Source organism: Manis javanica, chromosome X (assembly GCF_040802235.1).
Source record: "Manis javanica isolate MJ-LG chromosome X, MJ_LKY, whole genome shotgun sequence".
NCBI classification, from domain to species: Eukaryota; Metazoa; Chordata; class Mammalia; order Pholidota; family Manidae; genus Manis; species Manis javanica.
In genome coordinates this window covers 139,124,326-139,148,363 of record NC_133174.1, presented here as the reverse complement: position 1 = coordinate 139,148,363, position 24,038 = coordinate 139,124,326, and the positions used below count along the sequence as shown (strand labels likewise).

The window sequence follows — 24,038 nt, the reverse complement described above, 5'->3', positions numbered from 1 at the left end:
CAGTAATATTCTTAGGAATAAATTTAACCAAAGAATTGACATGTCTATACACTGAAGACAATAACACATTGATGAAAGAAATTGAAGAAGACACAAATGGAAAGATATACCATGTATATGGATCAGAAAAATTAATATTGTTCAAAAGTTCACACTACCCAAAGTGATCTATCGATTCAATGTAATCCCTATCAAAATTCCAATGTTATTTTTCACAGAAATAGAAAAAAGTAATTCTAAAATTCACAGGGAACCACTCAAGTCCTTGAATAGCCAAAGAACTGAGAAAGAATGTCAAAGCTGGAGGAATCATACTTCCTGATTTCAAACTATATTACAAAGCTATAGTAATTAAATCAGTATGGCACTGGCACAAAAACAGACACACAAGCCAATGAAACAGAACCGAAAGCTCAGATTTAAACCTGTGCATATACTGTCAACCAGTATTTGACAAGGGAGCCAAGAATACTCAAGGGTAAAGGATAGTCTCTTCAGTAAATGATATTGGAAAAGTGGATAGTCACATGCAAAAGTTATTATTTAAATTAACCCCTCTTTTATACCACTCATAAAAATTAACTTGAAATGGATTAAATCTTAGATGTAAGATTTACATAAAACTTCTAGAAGAAAATATAGGGATAAAGCTCCTTGACATTGGAACTGGCCATGATTTTTTTTTGATATGACACCAAAGCATAAGCAACAAATCAAAAGTCAATAGGTGGAAATACATCATACTAAAAATCTTCTGCAGAGCAAAAGAAACAATAAACACAATGAAAAGGCAATTTAAATAATGGGAGAAAGTATTTACAAACTATGTGTCTGATAAGGGGTTAATACTGAAAATATAAAAAAACCCTCATAATACTCAATAGCAGAAACAAAACATACAATTAAAAATGGGCGAATGACCTGAATAGACATTTTTCCAAAAAAGACATGCAAATGGACAACAGTACATAAAAAAATCCTTAGGGAAATGCAAATCAAAACCACAATGAGATATCACCTCATACCTGATGTTAGAATGGCTGTCATGAAAAAAAACAATAGGTAACAAGCGTTGGCGAGGATGTAGAGAAAAGGGAGCTGCTGTGCACTGTTGTTGGGAATGTAAACTGATACAGCCACTATGGTAAACAGTATGGGTGGACCTCAAAAAATTTAAAATTGAACTACCATATGATCTATGAATCCCACTTCTAGGTATATATCCAAAGGAAGTGATACCACTATCTCCAAGAGATGTCTGCACCCTCATGTTCATTGCATTATTCACAATAGCCAAGACATGGAAACAACCTAAGTGTCCATTGACATATGAATGGATAAAGAAAATGTAGTACATATATGCAATGGAATATTACTCAGACACATAAAAGAAGGAAATCCTGACATTTCTGACAAAATGGATGAACACCGAGGTCAGTGAAAAATCAAGCAGAGAAAGACAAATACTTACACGTGGAATCTAAAATATGTGCTCATAGAAACTAAGAGTACATTTGTGCTTATCAGGGGTTAGGCAAAACACTGAAAATGACAGAACACTCCCAAACTCACTTTATAAAGACAGGATTGCCCTGATACCAAAGCCAGGCAAGAACATGAAAAGAAAAGAAAACTGCAGGCCAATATCCCTAATGAATCTAGAGGCAAAAATTCTCAACAAAATACTAGAAAACTGAATTCAACAACACATTCAGAGGATCACATACCAGGACCAACTGGGGTTAATCCCTGGGATGCCAGGGTGGTTCAACACACAAATCAATAAGTGTCATATACCATATTAATAGAATGAAAGGTAAAAATAATACGATCATCTCAATAGATGAAGAAAAAGCATTTGACAAAATACAAGCACCCTTTCATGATAAAAACCCCTAACAAATTGGGCATAGAGGAAATGTACCTCACCATAATAAAGGTCATTATGACAAACCCACAGCTAACATCATAGTCGACAGTGAAAGACTGGAAGCTTTTCCTCTGAGATGAGGAAACAGACAAGAATGCCCACTCTCACCACTCTTATTCAACATAGTACTAGAAGTCCTAGCCACAGCAATCAGGAAAGATGAAATAAAAAGTATCCAAAAAGGAAAGGAAGAAGCAAATTGTCATTACTTGCAGATGATATAATCTTATATATAGAAAGTTCTAAAGATTTAACTAAAACACTGTTGAAACTAAACAAATTCAGTAAAGTTGCAGGAAATAAAATCATCATACAGAAATCAATTGCATTTCTATGCACTAATAATGAAACATCAGAAAAGGAAATAAAGAAAACTATTCAATTCATAATAACATCCAAAACAATAAAATTCTTAGGAATAAATTTAACCAAGGAAGTAAAAGATCTGTACAATGAAAACTGTAAGATTTTGATGAAAGAAATTGAACGAGACACAAATAGATCCTGTGTTCACGGATTAGAAAAATAAACATTGTTAAAATGTCTATGCTACCCAAAGCCATCCATAATGCAATGTAATCCATATCAAAATTCTGGTGGCATTTTTCACCAAAGGAAAAAATTCCTATTATTTGCATGGAACTTACAAAAGACCTCAAATAGCCAAAGGAATCCTGAGATGGAAGAACAAAGCCAGAGACATGACACTTACTGATTTCAAACTATATACTGCAAAGCTCTAGTAATTGAAACAGGAGTTTTTCTTTATCTTCGATTTTTTGTCATTTGAAAATGACATCATTAGGTGTAGTTTTTTGGATTGTGTTCTCCGAGCTTCCGGATCTTCTGTTTGGTGTCTGACATAACTTTGGGGAAATTCTCAGTCATTGTTTCAAATATTTCTTCTTTTCTCTCTTTCTTCTCCAGCTGGAATTCCCATTTTGTATGTGTTACACTTTCTATATTTGCCCCAAATCCTTGGATATCCTGTTCCGTTTCTCTTTTTTTTTCAGTCTTTGTTCTCTTTGCAGAGATTGTTCCCTCAGTTCTGTCATTGACTAATAAGCCCAGCAAAGGCATTCTGCACTTCTGTTACAGTGTTTTTGATTTCTAGCATTTATTTTTGGTTCTTTCTTAGGATTTCCACCCCTCTTCTTACATTGCCCATCTGTTCTTGCATGCTGTCTACTTTATCTACAAGAGCCCTTTGTGTATTAATCATATTTGTTCTAAATTCCTGGTCTGATAAATGCATCCTTGTCATGCCTATTTCTGATATTTGCTCTGTCTCTTCAAGTTGTATCTTTGGCGTCCGGGCATATGCTTTGCAATTTTTTTCTTGCTATTTGGATGTGATGTACCAGGCCTAAGGAACTGCCGTGTATAGGCCTTTGGTAATGTGGTGGTGAGGTGTAGGGACCAGGGGTAGTGGTAGATATGCCTCTGAGTAGGTCTCACTATTTCGTGAGCCTGTGCCTCGGGACTGTGAACTTCACAAACGCTTCTCAGATTTTTCTCCCACCTTAGGTGGGGCAGGGTAGCTAGAGTGGGCTGGAGTTGGGTATTTTCCTTCTTCCAAGCAAAAGACTAGAGCTGACTAGAGTTGGGCATTTCCCTCCCCACAGGTCAGTTTGGTTTTGATAATACCGTAGCAGGTGAGGCCCCAGTTAAGCAGTTTTTCCTAAGGGCGGCCCTTGTTGAGAAGAACTGAGTGCTCAGGATTATTTCACAATAGTTCCTTTGCTCTTCCTTCTGCCACAGGAAGTATGAGTGGGTTTTTTCTGATATTTATTGTGTGAACCTGGTCAAGTTCCTAGAGGTAAATTCACAATATTGTGGGTGCCCCCTAGTACTAGAACCCCTGCAACTGTTTACGCTCAGAGTTGCTTCCAGCAATTCCTTAGTTACAGTTGAGGTTGTCCTACCCTGACCTTGGGTCCTCAGCAGTTTCAGCTAGTGAGTCTTCAGCTAGTGCATGCCTCTCCAGGCTTTGGGGAAGCATTTGCCGCATATCCTCACCTCGCTTACATACCCAAGAGTTGTTTTTTCAGTCTGTTGAGGGCTTACTTGTTAGGATGGAGCAGTGACTTCCAGGTTCCTTACATGGGGAATTGGAAATCAGTCCACTATTAACTTTTCAGTTTGCTTAGAGTCAGTATTGTATTGCCTCATGTGAATGTAAAGATCTTGCCCCTTTGATATTATAGTTGTCACGTGTATTATGTCATCTACGTTACATATTATATATTATAATGTTAGGATTTTTCATTTAAACTCACATATATATTGCAAAGAAATTAAGAAAAAAATGATATTTATTCATGTATTACCATTTCTGATGCCCCTCATTAAATTGGGGCATCAGATCCATCTTTTCTTCTGCTATTATTTTCCTTCAGGTGGAAATTGGAATGATGTTTCTATGAGCCAAGGAATGCCAGTAGGTACCAGAAGCAGGAAGACGCAAGGAGAGATTCTTCATCTCCGCTAGAGCCTTCGGGGGAAGTACGGCCCTGCCAGGACCCTGATGTAGCCTTCTGGCCTCCAGAACTGCGAGACAATAAATTTCTGTTGTTTTAAGTCATGAAATTTATGATAATTTATTATGGCAGCCCTAGGAAATAATACAGCAACCTTCTGCCACTTCATAACATTTCTTTTTGCCATTTTGCCAATCCTTTAAATCTAATGGACATTTATGCAAACAAATGTACACACAAATTGTGTACCTCTGCAGGAAGGAGTGTGCATAGCTATGTGCCCACATGTACACTTGTTTTATGTACCACTTACATGTGACTTTGGTAGACAAAAATACTCTATCTGGGGTCAGCCATCTGGGTGCTGATCTCGGTTCTGTCACTGACTGGCCATAACGCTGTGTGAGCTATATTTTGCCAGCAGGCCAGTTGTCCTTCTGTGCAATGAAATAGTTATCTTTATGGTCCTTTCAGCTCAGTGACTCTGAGCCTATGAACCCCTGTCTCTCCATATACTTATTATATATCTGCTTTTGAAGAAGTGTGTAGTCAGAGTGGAGCACATGTGCCTCACTGGACATTAGAGAATATTAAGGATGGGCGGGGTATACAATGGGATAGTAGTTTAGACAGAAATAGCACACCATGGGGAAAAGTTTAAATGCCTACCTTGTCCCAGTCACTGTATGGACATCAAGGCCGGTATACTTACACACAGCAAAACTCATGTTCAATCAGGTGCCTTGAATGACCATTTGATTCTCTGACTGAATGGGCTAAAAATCACAGTATGAGGGGTTTGATTAAGAAAACTTGATTAAGCATAATCATTACACAGGCATGCCTTGGAGATATTGTGGGTTTGAATATCACAATAAAGTGAGTCAAATGAATGTTTTGGTTCCCTAGTGCATAGAAAAGTTATTTTTACACTATACTATAGCCTCTTAAATGTGCAATAGTGTTATGTTTGAAAAATGTATCTACTTTAATTAAAAATACTTTATTGCTAAAAATGCTATCATCTGAGCTTTCAGCAAGTCTTAATCACTGATCATAGATCACCTAGCAAATATAATTAATGAAAACATTTGAAATATTGTGAGGATCACCAAAATGTGACACAGAGACATTAAGTTAGCAAATTCCATTGGAAAAATGGTGCCGATTGATTTGTTCAACACAGGGTTGTCACAAACCTTCAATTTATAAAAAACCTGGTATCTGTGTAGTGCAATAAAGTGAAGCACAATAAATTGAGGTATGCCTATATGTAGGTGGAAGCTGAATTACTTGATAAGAACAGCTCTTTACACATATGCTCATATTTATGTTGCCCCTTGAAACACTCAAAATGAAATTTTATGTCACTGTGATTTGGGGTCCCATTTGGGGACTCATCTTTTGGAGGACATTTGAAATTTGGTAGTCTGTATTTCCACTCTCCACAGGTCAGCTCCTCCTTCACCTAGGATTTTCCTGTTTTAGAGCCTGGCTGGTTAGGTCTGAAAGGGTCTTTCAAGATCAGTACGTCCATTACCATTCATTTTGCTGTTGAGGAAAATGAGGGCCAGATGGAAAAAGGACTTGTCAAAGGGAACAGTGGAGTTACTTTCTGAGGCAGGACCTGAACCTAAGTTCCTTTACTTTACCCTTAGCCTAGGTCTCTTTCTACCCTGTGTTTCATTGTTGCTAAAATTTGACCAGGTTTTGTTTTTTGCCTCAATGGGAATATAATTGTTTTATACTTTGAGTTGATTCCCCTCCTTCCCCCACCCTCTTGTCTTCCCCCTTGTGCAGCTGCAGGTAGGTTCACACACTTACGTACACCTGTGCTCCCTGAAGAGGTTTTTGAAAGGAGAGCGTTGTGTTTCTGCTTGTCTGTTTTGCCTGGAGGGAAGCTCCAGTGCACGGTTCCGAACTGGGTCCTCACTTCCACTTGGTTGGAGGTGGGGGTTAGCAGTTAGGTTATTAGCGGATCAATGTAGCTGAACCCTTCTTAGTGGAGTGGGAATGCTTTGATGTACTTTTTTTTTTTAAAGCTCATTATGGTCCTCAGAGATGCAGTGTGAATAGACGGGATGGGCAAACCTTTATTTGGAGACTGGGCTTGGAGGCACGCCCACTCGGATAGAAGGGAGACAGAGCACCTGTCTTCTGTCTGGGAGCAGCTAGTAAGGCTCACACCCCCCCCTATGGTGAACCATTCTTCCTCTATCCTTCTACCTGCTCTTACCCTTTGGCCCCCTCCTCTTCCCCTTGCTTCCCCTGCCCCGCCCCTTCTCCCTGGGCTTCCCTCCATCTCTCTGCTGGATACCTTAAGGAATACAACGCTAATCTTTCCTGAAATCACCACGGATGCAAAGCCTTGCAGCGCTGTGTTCGGCGCACCGAGCCCTGGGGAATGTACAGCCAGCCAAGGGGGGCAGGAGGGAGGGAGGAAGAGGGGAGGAAGGGGGCGGGGAGGGAGAGAGGGCAGAGGGAGCGGGCGTGGGGTGGGGGGGCGAGCGCGAGCGCGGCGGGAGCGCGCGCAGGCTGGCTGGCGGACCGGAGAGACAGATGAGCCAGGGGCGCGGAGAGAGACTCCGAGAAGGAGCAGAGGGAGCCCAGCCCCGGGAGGGCCGACCTCCCGCCTCTCTCAGTTCATTCATCCCTCCCTTGTCTCCTCTGCGGGGCAGTGACTGTGGCTCTCGGTAAGAAACCTGGGCGCCTCTGCGTCCCCATCCCCCCAGCTCGGGTCTCCTCTCCCCCCTCCGTTCCGAGTGTCCTCGGGCCGGCTGGGGGCGAGACCCGCTCTGCAGCTGTGATGCTGCCCTGGGTGCCCGGCGGGGCTGCCAGAAGCCTCTAGTCTGTGTCTGGACTGGGGGGGGGGGGCACTGGGAGGAAGCCTGACGGGGGGCGGCCGTTGCGATGTGGTATATGCGCGATTCGCTTCATTGTCAGTGAATTGTTTTGTTCTTTGGAAGCAGGTCAGCACTGACCTTGCAAATTGCTTGGGGGGCCCCGGCAGCTGCTGCAGCAAGCCACCGAGTGGCCCCTAGTCCGAGCCGACAGCACTGTCATGACCCCTCAGACAGCCCTCGCCCGGGGATGGGGTAATGGCTGGAGCTTCCTTCCTCCTTTAACGCTTTCTCTGCAGCTGCTTCTTGTTGCTGGAAATGAGAAAAAGGGAGAATGCCATGCAGCCCCTCTCCCCATCTCCCCATTATCTCCCCCAGACGCAAGGGAATAGAAAGTTGTAAATAACTGCTGCTTTTGAAAGCAGGTCGAGACCTCTCCCCCCTTCCTTTAAGAGGTTCATTGTGGGGCTGGGCCTGAGTTCCTTCACAAAGTTGGGAGGCTCCTCTGTGGGAGCCCCACTGTCCGCCTGCTCCCCATCCTGGGTGGCGGAGCTAGCAGGTTAGACCAGGGATTCGGATGCCCCACCCCATCCCACTGGCAGGCCTGCTATTAGGTTCAGATGTGTCCTTGGGAGGGCAGAACACACCTGATGGTTTGTCTGCAACTGGCCTCCCAGTTTGCCGCTCCTCTGCCTGTGCTGTGGGTGGACTGGGGGAGGGGTGGCCACTGGATTTAGAGGGAGCTGGGTGAAGGGCCAGGACTCCTGGCGTGGTTTCTGGCGGGTCATTTCATTCTGGATGTCCGGAGCTGTGCAAGAACTGGCTGAAGCTCTTGTAGTTTAGCCCCTCTGAACTGCTGGAGGAAGGGCTCTCATTGCTTGATGGGAGCTTTTTGAGTTATTGGCACTACTGTGCTCATGGTAGCAATTATAACAATAACAATACTAATTGCTCACATTGTTAAGTGCTTAGTGTGTGTTGGATCTTGGGTTGAGGGTTAATGTGTCTTATTCTTACATCAAGTCTATGAAGCAGATACTATTAACTATCCTTGTTTTACTGATGACAAAACTGAAGCACAGAGAGGTTAAGGAACTTGCCCATAGTTACAGAGTAATTAAACATCCCAATTGGGGATTATGACACAGGTGACCTGGTTCCAGAACATATGGTCTTGACCACTAAGCACCACTACCTGCTTGTGGAGAACTTTGCCCCTTTATCTGTGGGGAGGTGTAAGTACAGTCAGGAAGGGGGCTGTTGAGCAAGATTTTTTTTTTTGGAAGTAGCCAGCCAGCCTTTCTGTAGAGTAAGAGGGACTTGGAGTGGGGCACGGCGACTGGCCACTGTGGGGCCAAGCCTCACCTGAGTTTCTTGGAAGGGCTGCCCAAAAGGCCCCTGGGCCAGCCTGCTTCCTTCTGAAAAGGGTGCCTGGAAAGACTTCACTTTTCTACTGTCCTAACCTCATCCATCTCACAGCCAGCAAAAGACTGCTCCGTTCAGGACTAGATCTCGCCCGTATTTTCTGAGAGCTTAGAGTGACCCTGTCCTGAATATTTGAGAACACCGAAACCTTGGAACTGGAAGGTTCCCTAAAGGTTTCTAAGCTTTACTTCTGCACCCAGTTCTTGAATTTGTCCTAAACATTCAGTTCATTGACTGATTCCTATTTGATCTCTCTGCAGTGACAGAGATCTCATTAGATGGCTCTTTATATCTTTAAGCAACTCTGATTGTCAGAAAGTAATCCCCTTTGCAAGCCAGGCTCCGTCTGCCTGCGACTTCTGTTCATTGGTTCTTTGGGAGTATCTGGAACAAATTTGCTTCTGCTTAATAAGAGCTCTTCGCATAGTTGAGGACAGCAGTCATGCCCCTCCTCTCAAGGCTCTGATCTAATAAGACCACAAGTACAGGATCATCATCTGCTTCATTTTGGAGACTAGACTTTTATTAATAAGGCCTAGTACCCCATTCTCTTGTTTGTCAGTCACAAACTGATCGTACTGAGCTTTCTAAAGCAGTGTATGTTCTCTTCCTTGGAAAAGCTTACTAAGTACTATCAAGTGGACTGATGTGAACAAAGAAACTCCTTTCTTTTCCTAAAGACCAGCATTCAGTTGGTGCTAGTCTGAAGGGGCCTTTCTGAAGCCTCGGAGCGCCCAGACAGCAGCCAGACAATAGGCATGTGGGAAGATTTGAAAAACAGGGATTAAGGACAATTATCATAAAGGACCACTTGAAATAGTGGTTATTCAAGGTTCACGCAGTTTTCGGCAGGTAGAAGAGTAAACTGTTATATGGGAAAGTATGTCAGAAAGAACAACATCACTAAGGGGATGGGGCACACAGGGACTGGGTGGAGCAGGTGTGAGCATGCCTTGTGCCAGAGTGGGAAACTCACCTCCGTGTTCGGCTGAGTTCTATTCTTGGCTCTGCTAATTTGACACTTACCTTGGACACAGTACTTCTTCTCCATGGACCTCAGTTTTTCCATTTATAAAACGAAGGGGTGGACTCTATCACCAAAGGTCTTTCAGCCCCGCAGTTCTCTATCTGAGGTAAATTATGAAATTTCAGAGTTCTGAAGGGCTTGAGAAATCATCTAGGCCAGTGCTTCTCAAGCTTTAATGTGCAAAGGAAGCCCCTAGGGACCTTATTAAAATGCTAATTCTGATTCAGAGGGTCTGGGGTGGAACCAGAGTCTGCATTTTGACAAGCAGCTAGGTACTCCTGAACTTTCTGTTCCAGCACTTTTCGAACAATCTTGTTGAAGGACTAGTTTGGGAAGTGTTTTCAATGCATCGCAGACTGTTACTTTTGTAAAGTACATTAACTATGAATTACTAGAAAATGCTGCTGCCTGGTAATGAAAGTTCAGAGAGGCACTGATCTAGGCCACTGACCATATGACTGGGCCCAGTTATACTTTCTCAATCATCTCTCCCAGATCCTTTTATCCTAGGTTAAATATCTCTATTGACAGAGAACATAATATCCTCACAAACTTGCATTACCTGGTGGTGTGACATCCGAAAAGTTTTTTTTTAAAGCTTCTACAAATTCCACCCTTAGACTACAAATTCCAAGCAAGTAGGGGGCTGGATCAGTCCACTTGATCACGCCATCAGCCACTAGCATGGCACATAGTAGGTGTTCAATAAATGTTGGTTAAGTGAACAAATCACTTGGTGTTACTTATGCCTTTTGGGGCCATATGTTCATAAAAGAAAGGTGACTTCAGTTTTCTTCCAGCATTTGGGAGGCACTAATCATCCTTTTTTCTAAATTTCTTATGGTGACTAGAAGTCCAGCTTACCTGTCCCAGAGAGCTACCTGGCATCCCAATTTTATTTTGAAAGAATTATAGGAAGCCAGGCAAAGAGTTTGCCCACTCCAAGTCCCAAGTCATCACCTTTAACCAAGTGATTCCCCAGATCAGTCACTCAGTGGCTGTTACTCAGTGCTGTGGTCGGGTGCTACGCCAATGATATAAAGGTAAGCAAAGCAGGCATGGCTCTTGTTTACTTGGAGCTTATAGTTTTATGGGGAAGAGACCATAAATCAGATCATCACATAACTGTGTTAGTTAAGTCAGCAATAAATGTTATGAAGGAAAGGTATGGGGATGGAGCTATGAAGGTAGATAACAGAGGAAACTGATCTAGCTTGGGCCTGAAGAAAAGCTTCCTTGAGGAAGTGATATTAAGGCTGAGTAGAGACATGGGCTTGGGTGGAGCGGTTTTGTAGATGAAGGAAAGAGTATGCACCAGGGCCCTGGGATGAGAGAACCATAGTGAATTTGAGAGACTAAACAATAGCTGGCTAGACTGGGCCATCATAAGAATTTTGGTCTTTATTCCAGAAACACAGGTACTGATGTGGCCTAAAGTAAACGCGTTCAGTGTAAGGTTACCGAGTGCACACTCTGAGCCAAAGGCAACGTGGGAGATACAGACTGATTTAGGAATAGTCTCTGCTCTCCAAGACGACAGACACAGTCACGTAAGAGGGAGAAGAAATATGCAAACAACTATAATACTAGAAGGATGAGCTCCACACCCATGAAAGGAAGAGGGCTTGCGGCCAAGGAGGTCAGAGACAGCTTGCTGGAAGTGGCCTTTGAACTGGGCTTGGAAGATTGGGCAAACTAGAGATGCAGAGTTTGGGGGATGGGAAACATGTTCTAGGCCGAGGCCAGGAAAACAGAGGGCACGCATTAGGAATAGTGAGAAACTCAGCTGTGTTGGAGTAGAGTGTATGGTGAAAGTATGCGAGAAATATTTGGCAAGCTAGGTGGAGGGCTTGCTTGGCTGTCGATAATATTGAATGTTAGCTTAGAGAATTAGGACTTTGCTCTATGGATTTGGAATTTGCTCACAGGATTTGGAAGAGATTGCAGGAAGGCCCCGTCCTTGTTCCAGTCTCTGAGAGGCAACTCCCTCATTTTATGGATCAGCAAACTGATCCTGACTGGGGGAGCGACTTGATTTGACTGAGATCACACATGTAATACTATTGTTATAGCCTAGCAATTGCTATAGGCTACAGGTGAGAAAATGTGGAATTGAAGCTCTGCAAAGAAATTAATTGGAGTCATTGGTATAGAGACAATGCTTGAAGTAGAAAGAAGAGATCCAAGAATCTCTTCTTTGGGGAATTCTTATCTTTAGGATATGGGAAATCGAAGATGAGTCTGTGTGAAGGCTACAAATGAGAGGTCAGACATGTAGGAGGAAAGTCAGGAGAGAGCGGTATTATGAAAGAGCCAAGAGAGGAGAGGCTGCCTTCATACAGTGGTTACACAAGTACTGGTTGACTACGTACCATTTAGGAAACGCGGAGAATATGCTGGTGAGCAAAATAGGCGTGGTTGTTGCCATCTTGAGGCTCCTGGTTTTGATGAGGAGATAGACTGAGTTTCTCATGACACATCACTGATCTTATTTGAGCCTCAACCCACAACTATAAAATCAGGCCAGCTGGACTGACCTGGATAATTTGTAAAGGCCCTCCCAGCTGTGAGGTTCCATAGTTTCTGCTCTGTTCTCTACTACAGTCTTGTGTCCTGGGCAGGTGGTTCAGGCTAAGTCACTTAAGCACCACTAAGGATTTTATACAGAATTTTGAAGGTTGCTCATTTTGGTGCAAGTAGTCACAGGATTTGGAAGAGATTGCAGGAAGGCCCCTTGTTTCATTCCTGGGGTTGCTGAAATCCTCGCTGTCCAGAAAGCTAAAGAAAGAACTGAATGTATTCTAAAATCTGTAGTATATCTGGGTATTGGATGATATTTGCACTACTGCTGTTTTGAAATCAACTAAGGACACTGAAAAGAAAATGGTGCAAGATACTGTGAAATAGAGGCAAGGTGATCATCCCATATCCTGAAATGTAATGGTCCAGGGAATTTCTTCCTAGGGGGAAGACAATAAAGGGAAATATGACCTGGTAATAGGAAAACATTTTTTATACACAAAACATGATTTAAAGTTATTGACGTTTGTACACAGTATGTCTCCTCACCATACAGAAGGAAGAATGAAAATCTCCAGGGTGTATATTTTAAAGGGTGCTTTTCTCTGAAAAAAAAAAACAACAAAACGATTTCTTACAAGGAATGAAGTATTACATAGATTTTTTGAAGGGATGGGGAGGTGGATGGGGATGGCATTATGTAAGTGAGCAGAGCACAAAATAACTTTTTAAAATAGTACAACAGGAGCTGAGAAATAACAGGGTACTTACCACCATGTAATGTCAGTCTTATCACCCAGGACATATGGTCATCTATTTTCAGTGTGACAGCTCCAGGAAAGGCTGCTTAGCACCACCTGACAATAGCTGTGATTGTTAGCAAGTTCTTTAGACTGACCTGAAGTTTGCCTTCTGAATCCAACCCACTGGTCCTGCTCCTTAGAGCAACAGGAATGCCGAGTAATATCCATTTTCCTTCCCTGTAATAGCTATTCAAAAGTTTAAAGATAGTTCGTTCTTTTTTTTTTTTCTTTTCTCCAGTTCATTTAGTCCCAATTCTTGAGTTTATATGACATATATTTTGGGTATCTTCTATAGGAGATGCTTTGGTTTACATATTACCCTTATTATATAATGTCCCAATTGGACCCAGTAGTCTAGGCATGGCTGACCAGCACCGCCATTTAAACATGTTTGTACATTACTTATTTACTTCAAGACTGTAGTATCTACCTTTAAAGTGGTATTTTTTCTGTTATAAAATAAAACAGCCTCATAATAGAACATTTGGAAACTGAAGTTAATACAAAACACCTCTTAGGACGTAGTTCAAAGCTAAGTGACTCTGCTTCCTCCCAGATGTGTTTCCACGTTTACGTGGTCAGATAAAAACTTACAATGTGCTATCGTACATCCGGCTTCTCCATTGCTGTTATATTGTGAGCATTTCCCCATGTCATCTGTAGCCTTCAAACAATTTTTAATGGATGTATAATTTTCAGTTATACAATTTATACCTCCTCTATTAGCTATTTAAATTATTTTCAATTACCTTTATACACGAATCTTCTTTGAACCTCACCTCTTTCAGGTCTGTATTCGCATGTCACCTTGGCGACCTTTCTCCCTGGTCTGTATCATTACCTAATAGACTAGATATTTATTTATTCATTGTCTGTATCCTTGTTTTAAAATGCAAGCCCCTCAAGCACAGGAATTTCTCTCTATTTTGTTCAATGTTGTATCCCCCAGTACCTAGAACAATGTCCGGCACATTGCAGATCCTTACTAAATATTTGTTGAAAGAATGATATTCTTAAGATGGGTTTTTATAGGAGGCATTACTGGAGCTTAAGGATATTGAATTTTAAAGTCTCTTGATATATGCATGAAGTTGTCCCATTGTAGAAGATGACCGACTCCTGCTCATACACCTATGCTAGTGCCGGCTATTGTCACTGTTTTAAAATCTTTGCCAACCTGATGGAGCCAAAATGGTATCTTACTGTTTTAATGTTTCTTTTATTCTAGCATGAACACTTTCTTAGTCACTTTTCTTTCCTTTCTATGAGCTAATACTCATGACCTGTGTACATTTTTCTATTGAGAGCTTACATGTTTCTTATTCATTTGTATGGGCAATGTATACATTTAGTAGACATTAGACCATTCTTCTGTGCTATATATGGAAAATATTTTCCATGTGTGCATTTTAATTACCTTTATGCACAAATTGACATTGATGCAATTATATATATATATTTCATTTGTAATTTTTTTCTGATGAGTTTATGTTTCAGAAGGTTTTCCCCATCCAAAATTGAATAAATGCTTGAATGGATTTCATTTTCATTTTTATTGCATATATTATTTCTTTAATCTCCCTGGAATTTAATTTTGGTATGTGGTGTGAGGTAATTTTCTAAATTGTTTTCCCCTTCGTTTGTTTCACAGTACCACATATTGAATAATTCATTGTTTTTCACTCTTCCTTGATGCCACAGTTAAATACATATAAATTGTCATATATATATGTGTGTGTGTGAGTGTGTGTATACATGTATGTATATATATGTATATACATATATATATATTCTCTTTGCATTTATCTGCTTTTCATTTCTTTTAGTCTGTCTTTTTTTGTCCTAGTAAGAAAGTTTAAATATCATCATAGTTTTTAAATAATTTTTATTATCTCGGCTCTTCTCCTTACTTACTAGCTATGTGATCTCTAAGCCTCAATTTATCTATCTGTATAGAGTGTATAATAGCAGGAACATTTATTTTATGGTTTTAATTTTGTGAGAGGGATCTTTCTATAGTTATTTCTGCTAATTTATTATGGCTTGTGTACGAGGAAATTGCTATTTATAATTTTAACATCTATTTCTTCACTTTGCTAAAATTTATGAATGTATAGTTTACAAGTTTATTTTCTTGTTTTTTCTAATTTTTTAATTTTGAGCAATTAAAAATATTTAGAAAGAAACTCAGAAGCATCTAAAACAATGTATATACTTCTCAGAATGAATGTATTTTGTCATTTCTGCCTCTAGTGTGTTCTAATGAAATATATAAAACAGTATGGATAAAATTTTATGTTCATGTGTCTAGTGCCAGCTTTTCTCGTCACATCTTTCCAAACCACAACACCCCAGAGGCACCCACATTTGCTAATTTTTCACTTTTTACTTACTGAGTTGTAAGAATTCTTCATATATCTTGTTTATGGGGTCCTTTATCATAGAGAATTTTTTAATTTTCATGATAAATTTATCAATCATTTTCTTCATGAGTTGTGATTTTTGTGTCATATTTAAGAAGTATTTTCTTATCCTATGATCATAATAAAAATGTTCTCCAAATTTTTTTGAAGTGTTTAAAAACTTTGCTTTACATTTACTTTTCGAATCCATCTGGATTTTATTTTTGCATATGATGTGAAATATGAGTTGATTTTTTTTTCTGTGCCAAACACCATTTGTTTCACTATCATTTATATACAAGTGGTTTAGAATGCAAACTCCGTCATGTTGCCTAGTTTCTATACATGCTTAGGTCTATTTGCAGGCTGGCTGTATGCTCCATTAATCCATTTGTCTACACTTGGGCTGTTTTCATTATGAAAGCTTAAGAATGAATCTTGATATTTGCAAGGTCAAGTTACTGTTCACTCTCTGCTCTCACCCACACTACTTTCTTGTTCTTTCTGAATTGTATGAATTATTTTTGGCTTTTTGCTGACTTATCTTAATTTTAAAATAAGATGTTCAAATTCCAAGAAAATCAGTTTAGGCTCAAGGAAGAAATTTATCTAGCTCTGAATGTATGTTTCCTGACGTTTCCCACTTTCCTATTCCATCCATTAAGCTAGCCAATAATCCATCATCCTTTGAAGATGTTCTCATAACTGAACAAAAACTGTGTAATCTAAACAGAGCAAAGTTGCAAGAAATAAATGTATTTAAACAATAGAAAGAAGAAAAAAAATTCATTGGAATTTCACTGAATCTGTAGAGTGATTTGGAGAAGAATTGACATCTTTTTGATGAAGGGATATTTCCTATTCATGAATTTGTTGTATCTTGGCATTTGTTCAAGTCTTTTTTTACAATCTTTGATGGAGGTTTTAAACTTTATTAATAACCTTACATAGAAGACATATTCCTAGGTTTCTTTTATGTTTCCAGTTAGGTTAAGATATAATTTATATAAAATAAAGTTTACCCTTTGAGAATATATGTTTCAAAGTGTTTGACAAATGTATATGATCATATAACTACAAACATTACAGACAGCAATGATATAGAAAATTTTCCTCACCTCAGAAGGTTCACTTGTGCCCCTCTGCAGTCAACTCTGTCCCCACACCTACAACCCATCACTGGGCAACCAATGATCTGTTTCCTGCCTTTATAGTTGTGCTTCCTCTATAATGTCACATACATGGCATCATATAGTATGTAACTGTTTTGTCTGGCTTCTCCTGCTTACCACAGATTTTAAGATTCATCTATGTTGTTGAATGAATCAGTAGTTTGTTCTTTATTATTGATGAGTAGTGTATTATAAAAAACATTAGGGTTTTTCCCACTTTTTGGCTCTTAGAAGTAATGCTCTTATAAATGTTCTTGTACAGGTTTTTGTTTGCACATATATTTGCATTTATACTAAGTAAATACCTATAAGGGGAGTTTCTGGGTTATATGGGAAGTGAATGTCTGACTTTCTAAGAAACTGACAACTGCTCTCCAAGTGCCTACATCATTCTGTATCCCCACTAGCAGTGTACAAGAGCCCTAGGTGCTCAACTGTGTACTGAGCACTTGGTATTTTCAGCCTCTTTTTTTCATTAATCAACTTTACTTTTAGAGCAGTCTTAGATTTATAAAAATGTTTGAATAGAAAGTATAGAGAATTACTATATATTCACTCACGTCCAACTTCCCCTATTATTAACATCTTGCATTAATTAATGTGGTACATTTGTTACAATTGATGAACTGACATTGATATATTATTATTAACTAAAGCCCATAGGTTGCATTTGGTATGAGTTTTGACAAATATATGTCACGTATTCACTAGTATCATACAGAATATTTCACTGCTCTAAATATCCCCTGTGGTCTATCTACTCCTTCTTCCCTCCCCTCCAGCTTCTGGCAACCACTGATCTTTTAACTGTCTCTATTGTTTTGCCTTTGCTAGAATGTTGTATAGTTGGAATCTTATAGTGTATAGCCTTTGTAGACAGAATTCTTTCACTTAGCAATATGTACTTAAGGATCGTACACGTATTTTCATGGTTTGAAGCTCATTTCTTTCTTACTGCCAAAGAATATTCCATTGTCTGAATGTGCCACAGTGTTTTTTTTTCCCCATTTACCATAGAAGGACACTGTGGTTGCTTCCAAGGATTGGCAATTATGAATAAAGCTTCTGTAGACATCTGTAAGTTTTTGTGAGGATGTGTTTCAACTCATTTGTGGAAATACTAAGGGGCACATCTGGTAGATTATATGGTAAGACTATGTTTAGCTTTCTAAGAAAATGCCAGACTTCTTCCAAAGTCACTGTACCATTTTGCATTCCCACCAGAATGAGCATTCCTGTTGCTCCACATTTTCACCAGAACTTGGTGGTGTTAGTATTTTGGATTTTACCTACTCTAATAGATGTGTAGTGATATCTTGTTTTACTTTGCAATTACCTAATGACATATGAGCTGAACATCTTTTCATGTGCTTATTTGCCATCTTTATATATTCTTTCCTGAGGTGACTGTTAGATCTTTAACCCACTTTTAACTAGGCTGTTGTGTTATTTATGAGTTTTAAAAGTTCTTTGAACATTTTGGATACAAATCCTTTATCATAGATGTGTTTTGCAAATATTTTCTCCCAGTCTATATCTTGTATCTTCATTCTCTTAACAGTGTCATTCATGGAGCAAACATTTTAATTTTAATGAAGTCCAATTTATCTTCTTTTTTTTTTTCATGGATCATGCTTTTGGAATTGTGTTTAAAAACTCATCACCAAAACCAAGATCATCTAGATTTTTCTCCTATTTTATCTTCTAGGAATTTTATAGTTTCGCATTTTACATTTAGGTCTGTGATCTATTTTGAATAATTTTTGTGAAAGGTATAAATTCTGAGTCTAGAATCATTTGTGTGTGTGTTTATGTGCATGCATGTGTGTATGTCCAGTTGTTCTAGTGCCATTTGTAGCTTTCCTCATGTAGATCTTACATCCATTTTTTAAGATTTATACCTAAGTATTTCATATTTGGATACTAATATAAATAGTGCTCTGTATTTCATCTCAAATTTCAATTGTTTGTTGTTGGCATGTAGGAAAGTATTTGACTTTTTTTTTGGTATCATTAATCTACAATTACATGAGGAACATTATGTTTACTAGACTCCCCCCATCACCAAGTCCCCGCCACATACCCCATCACAGTCACTGTCCATCAGCATAGTAAGATGCTGTAAAATCAGTACTTCTCTTCTCTGTGTTGCATAGCCCTCCCCATTCCTCCCCCTCACGTTATGCATGCTAATTGTAATACCCCCTTTCTTCTTCCCCCCCCTTATCCCTCCCTTCCCTCCCATTCTCCCCAGTCCCTTTCCCTTTGGTAACTGTGAGTCCATTCTTGGGTTTTGTGAGTCTGCTGCTGTTTTGTTCCTTCAGTTTTTCTTTGTTCTTATACTCCACATATTAGTGAAATCATTTGGTACTTGTCTTTCTCCGCCTGGCTTATGTCACTGAGCATAATACCCTCTAGCTCCATCCATGTTGTTGTAAATGGTAGGATTTGTTTTCTTCTTATGGCTGAATAGTATTCCATTGTGTATACGTACCACATCTTCTTTATCCATTCATCTACTGATGGACACTTAGGTTGCTTCCATTTCTTGGCTATTGTAAATAGTGCAGCGATAAACATAGGGGTGCATATGTCTTTTTCAAACTGGGCTGCTGCATTCTTAGGGTAAATTCCTAGAAGTGGAATTCCTGAGTCAAATGGTATTTCTATTTTAAGCTTTTTGAGGCACTTCCATAATGCTTTCCACAATGGTTGAACTAATTTACATTTCCACCTGCAGTGTAGGAGGGCTCCCCTTTCTCCACAACCTTGCCAGCATTTGTTGTTGTTTGTCTTTTGGATGGTGGCGACCCTTACTGGTGTGAGGTGATATCTCATTGTGGTTTTAATTTGTATTTCTCTGGTGATTAGTGATGCAGAGAATCTTTTCATGTGCCTGTTGGCCAGTAATTGACTTTTATATATTAACCTCGTATCTTGCCTTGTCAGTCTTTATTTTAGCCTTTCTAGTGAGTGTGTAGTGGTAGCTTATTGTGGTTTAATTTGCACATCTCTATGACTACTGAACATTGTTTCTTGTGCTTATTGGACATCTGTATATCTTCTTTGGAGAAATGTCTATTCAAATTGTTTGCCCATTTTAATTGGGATATTTGTACTCCTGTTACTGAGTTGTAAGGTACATGTATATGTATTACAATCATTCAAAAGATAGGTCTTTTGAAAATATTTTCTCCCATTCTGTGACTTTTATTTTCTATGTGGCTTTTCAATTATGACTAACCTTTTGTATTCTGTGAAGTCTTCACCTTAACTAAGCTCGAAATGATCCTCTTATTTGTTTTCTTCTAGAATTTTATAGTTTCAGTTCTTTGATTTACATCTTTGATGCATGTCTAGATGATTTTTATTTTGGGGGCGAAGTAAAATTCCAGGCCTACATGTTTCTATCATATGGCTGCCTAAATTTCCAACACTACCTGTTGACAAGACTAACTATCCTTTGCTCATTGAATTACCTTTGCACCTTTGTCCAAGATCAATTGACCATATGTCTGGGTCTACTTTTGAACTCCATTCTGTCTCTTTGATCTATGTGTGTAATCTTGCAACATTACGACATTGTATTAATTACTGTAGTTCAGGGGTTCTCAATTGGAGCATTCCCCCCCCTCATTTGGCAATGTCTAGAGGTATTTTTGATTGTCATAATTGGAGGGGGTGCTATTGGTATCTAGTGAGGAGAGGCCAAGCACCCACCCACAATAAAATATTATCTAGTCCAAAATATTAGTAGTATTGAGGCTGAGAAACTCTGCTATCACATTATAGTAAATCTTGAAATGAGGTATTGTGGATCCTCCCAACTTTGTTCTTCATTTAAAAAAATATTTTGGCTGTCCTTGGTCCTTTGCATTTCCATATAAATTGTATAACCAGCTGATCAATTTCTCTCAAATAATCCTGCTGGAAGTTTTAATGGGACTGAATAAAATTTATCCATCAATTTGGGGAGAAATTGAACCTTAACAATCTTGAGTCTGTTGATATATGAACATGGTATATTTTGTCATTGTTTCTTATTTAAATATTCTAACAATGTTTTTATACTTTTACTCTTCATCCCTCTTTTTAAATTCCATTCTTTCTTCTTTGGCCTTCAAGCTTTTGCTTTCTCTCATTGACAGAAGGGCCTGGCTGTATTTTTCTGCCTGAATCCCTTAATCAACTTCTCCATTTTCTTTCTTCTCTTTCCACACTGGTGACCCATTAAGAACATACTTTATTTTCAGTAGTCTGTATTGTTTTTCCCCATGGATTCCTTGCTTGCTTTCAATCTATCTTTCTCAGTTTTCAGCTGGGATTACTTTGAGAAAGAAATTCTCTTGCTCTTGGGAAGTGGCTGCATGCTTGCCAAATGTTTCCAAAAAGTATCACATTGTTACAAGTAGCATTCCAGCTGCATTAACTTCCAGGCAGAAAGAAGTAAACACTCAGTCTTACAACTGTGTATCATCTTTACTGGAGGAGTGATCTCCTGCTTTCTGAGTGCCTGTTTAGAAATCTATAAATTACATAATCTCAAGAGATATGTGGGGATCCTGAGTAGGATCCATGCTACAACAATGCTTCTAGTTATATGTTCTGTGGAGGCTGGAAGCTGAAATTGGCATATATGAATCTAACCTTCCTCTATTTTTGTATCTGGTGTGCAGATTCCCCACTTTTAGATAAAGGTAGGTTGCCTGAACAATGTACACTGCACATTCCTGTTTATAGCTCTTGTACCCTGGGGGACAAAGTACAAATCTGCAGTTATTCTTTCATATACAGCTTCATCTGTCTGCCTGCAGTCCCAGGGACTACTATTCAGAGTAGCTTTTTGGGTAAAAGGCAGGCCATCACAGCGTAGTGCCTGGGCTCTGAATCACTGTCTGCAGGGTGTATGTTTTGGAACCTGGGCACTGAGTTGGAGGCACTATGAGTCAGTGCACTCTTAGAATAGGGCCAGTTGTAAATCAGGCCAGAAGCCTGAGGTGTTTGTGAAAATGACACAGGGTGTCTCTCCTTCCTTAGTAATTTAGTTCTTGAATTACTGTTTCTAATTGGTGGGTCTGTGAATCTGTCTACAAATGGGTTTGTTGCCTTGCCAAATACTTCTCAGGGGCAAGTAAAAGAATAATTCCAGCTATAACCTGTATTCTCATATAAAGATACTTAGGGTCGTATAAGCAATATATATGGATGGATGACAGTGCTCCAGATGTTTTGGTGTGCTGCAGGGCCAGGCAGGATTTGGCTGTGAATTACTGGGGGCAGAACTGACAAGTTCAGTGTTTGCTTATTGAAGCTCCTGTGTCGTTGATCTCTGCAGAACTTCTCAGATATCTTCAAGATCCGCTTCATGAACCCCATCCCTGAATGTTTGGTTTTTCTTGGTGAGAAACAAAATAAATTTTCATTTTAATATCTATGTACTGAGTGTGTGAAATATATCAGTTCAGTGTGCTACGTGTTGAGGATATAATGGTGAATCAGACAGACCTGGTCCCCACTCTCTTGGAGCTCACAATCTAAAAGGAAAGGAATACTTAAAACAAGTAGTTTGCAGGTGAGCTGACTGCTATGGAGTAAAGTGTGTGGTAAAGCAATTAAAATGCAGACCTAGCTAAGTGGGGGGAAGTGACAGGCCAAGTTTCTTTAATGAAGTGATGCTCAAGATTAGAACATAGAGATCCATAGCTGTTAACCATTCCCGTATGGATGGGGATGGGAGATTGGAAGTGGAGAAGAAGATAATTCAGGGAAAGGAAATAGGTGGTGTGAAGATCCTGATTTTGAAGGATTCATGTTCCTTTCTGAAGGTAAGAGAAGGCCTGAAAGGCCAGAGTATACAGAGAGGAGGGGATGAGAATAGAGAAACAGTACTATGAGTATTGTGAAGGTCCTATCATGTGGTGTCTTGTGGGACATACTAAGTTTGGACCTTATTCCAAGGTCACAGATGTGTTATTGAAGGGCTTTTATCAGGGAATGCCATGATTAAAATTTGCAGTTTTCAAAGCTAATTCTGGCAGCAGATAATTAATTGGTTGGCTTTCAAGGAAGTCAAAAGTAGATATGGATGGAGAACTAGGTGATGGAGGGAGATGAGAGCTCATGATGGTGACTCAGGCTATGATGGTGCCAGAGGGTATAGAGAAGGGTGAGTGGACTAGAGAGAGATTTAGAAGATACTTGGATTAGAGAGGACTAATTAACTGTCAGGATAACATACCTGTCTCCTAGGGTTATTGTGAGGCTTAAATAACAATAAATATAAATTACTTAGAACAGTACCTGAGACAGATTATGTTTCCTTAATTTTAAGAAGCACATTTATTCCAACATTTTAATATTTCCAAAATCAAGATGAGTCTGTCTAGAAATGACATACTATTATTTATTTGGCAGCATTTCTACTTTCTTAGTAGTATATAAAATACTGGTGTATCTTAAACCCTATGGCATTTAGATTAGATGAATTATTAGTAAGTGCTGACATTATTATTTTACCATTGTCATTTTCTGACAAAATCTAGTGGGAGTTAAACTTGGGCATGTAGAAATAAGGAATACAAAACTGCCTATGATAGGAGAGTAACAGAGTGACAGAGAAAAGTACAATGGAGATATACATACCTGTTGGGAAATACGGGTTTTTATTAGGGGAGTACTTCTAAGAAGTGGGATAAGATCCCCTCCATTACCACCAGAAGTCTGGACCAGAGTAGAACTGAGAATGAAGAGTTGACTGTCAGAGACTTGAGTTCCCTTGGGAGTTAGTCAGCTTACCTGTCTTGTGAGTACACAGCAGGATAAGCGGTAGGATTGGTAAGAGTGCTTCTTGTAGATTGAAGGTTTCTTAACCCAGAAAGTTTAACCATATCATTTATGCAGCTTCTCCTACATACTAAACAGTCAGTTTGTTTTACAAGAATTTAATCCTCACAACCCAGTGAAGTAAGTGATGGTATGACCAATTTTTCTCTTTAGAAACGGAGGCTCTAAAAGTCTAGGATCTTGGGATTTGAACCTGAGTCTGCATGACTCCAGAATCTTTCTCTTACACCATGCAGTATCTTACAGTGCTGGTTCTTGAGTTAAGGGAGAGAATATGATCTGTTCTTGTATAGCCTTTGAGAGCACTCGCTCTTCATTTGCTCAACCAATATTTATTGATTGCAGGTGTGCCAAGCACTATGTAGGGAGCAGGAGATCCAGGAGTGAACTAAATGCATACAGGATATTGTTCTTGTGGAATTCATTATCCAGAAAGGAAAGATAGACAATATAATTTTTGATTGCATAAGTAAATAATTGGAAATTATGAGAAGTAATAGAAGGAAACATACAAGGTTCTGTGGTAGAGGAAAGCAGAGGACACCTAATTTGGGCAGGGCAACCTGAGACGGCCTTTCTGTGTAAGCTGAACATAA

At 39.5% G+C, this 24,038-nt stretch overlaps 1 protein-coding gene across 3 annotated transcripts in view; it reads left to right on the top strand.

Moving 5' to 3' along the window:
• Nucleotides 1-6,929: 6,929 nt before the first annotated feature.
• Nucleotides 6,930-24,038, top strand: part of GABRA3 (gamma-aminobutyric acid type A receptor subunit alpha3) — a 175,403-nt gene continuing 158,294 nt past the window's right edge. For 2 of the 3 annotated variants that reach the window (XM_037025058.2, XM_073228071.1), the window contains exon 1: nucleotides 6,935-7,103. The gene's annotated coding sequence lies outside the window, so the exon portion shown is untranslated. Of the gene's footprint in view, nucleotides 7,104-24,038 lie in introns of all 3 variants that reach the window. The other variant, XM_037025059.2, reaches the window with a different exon arrangement.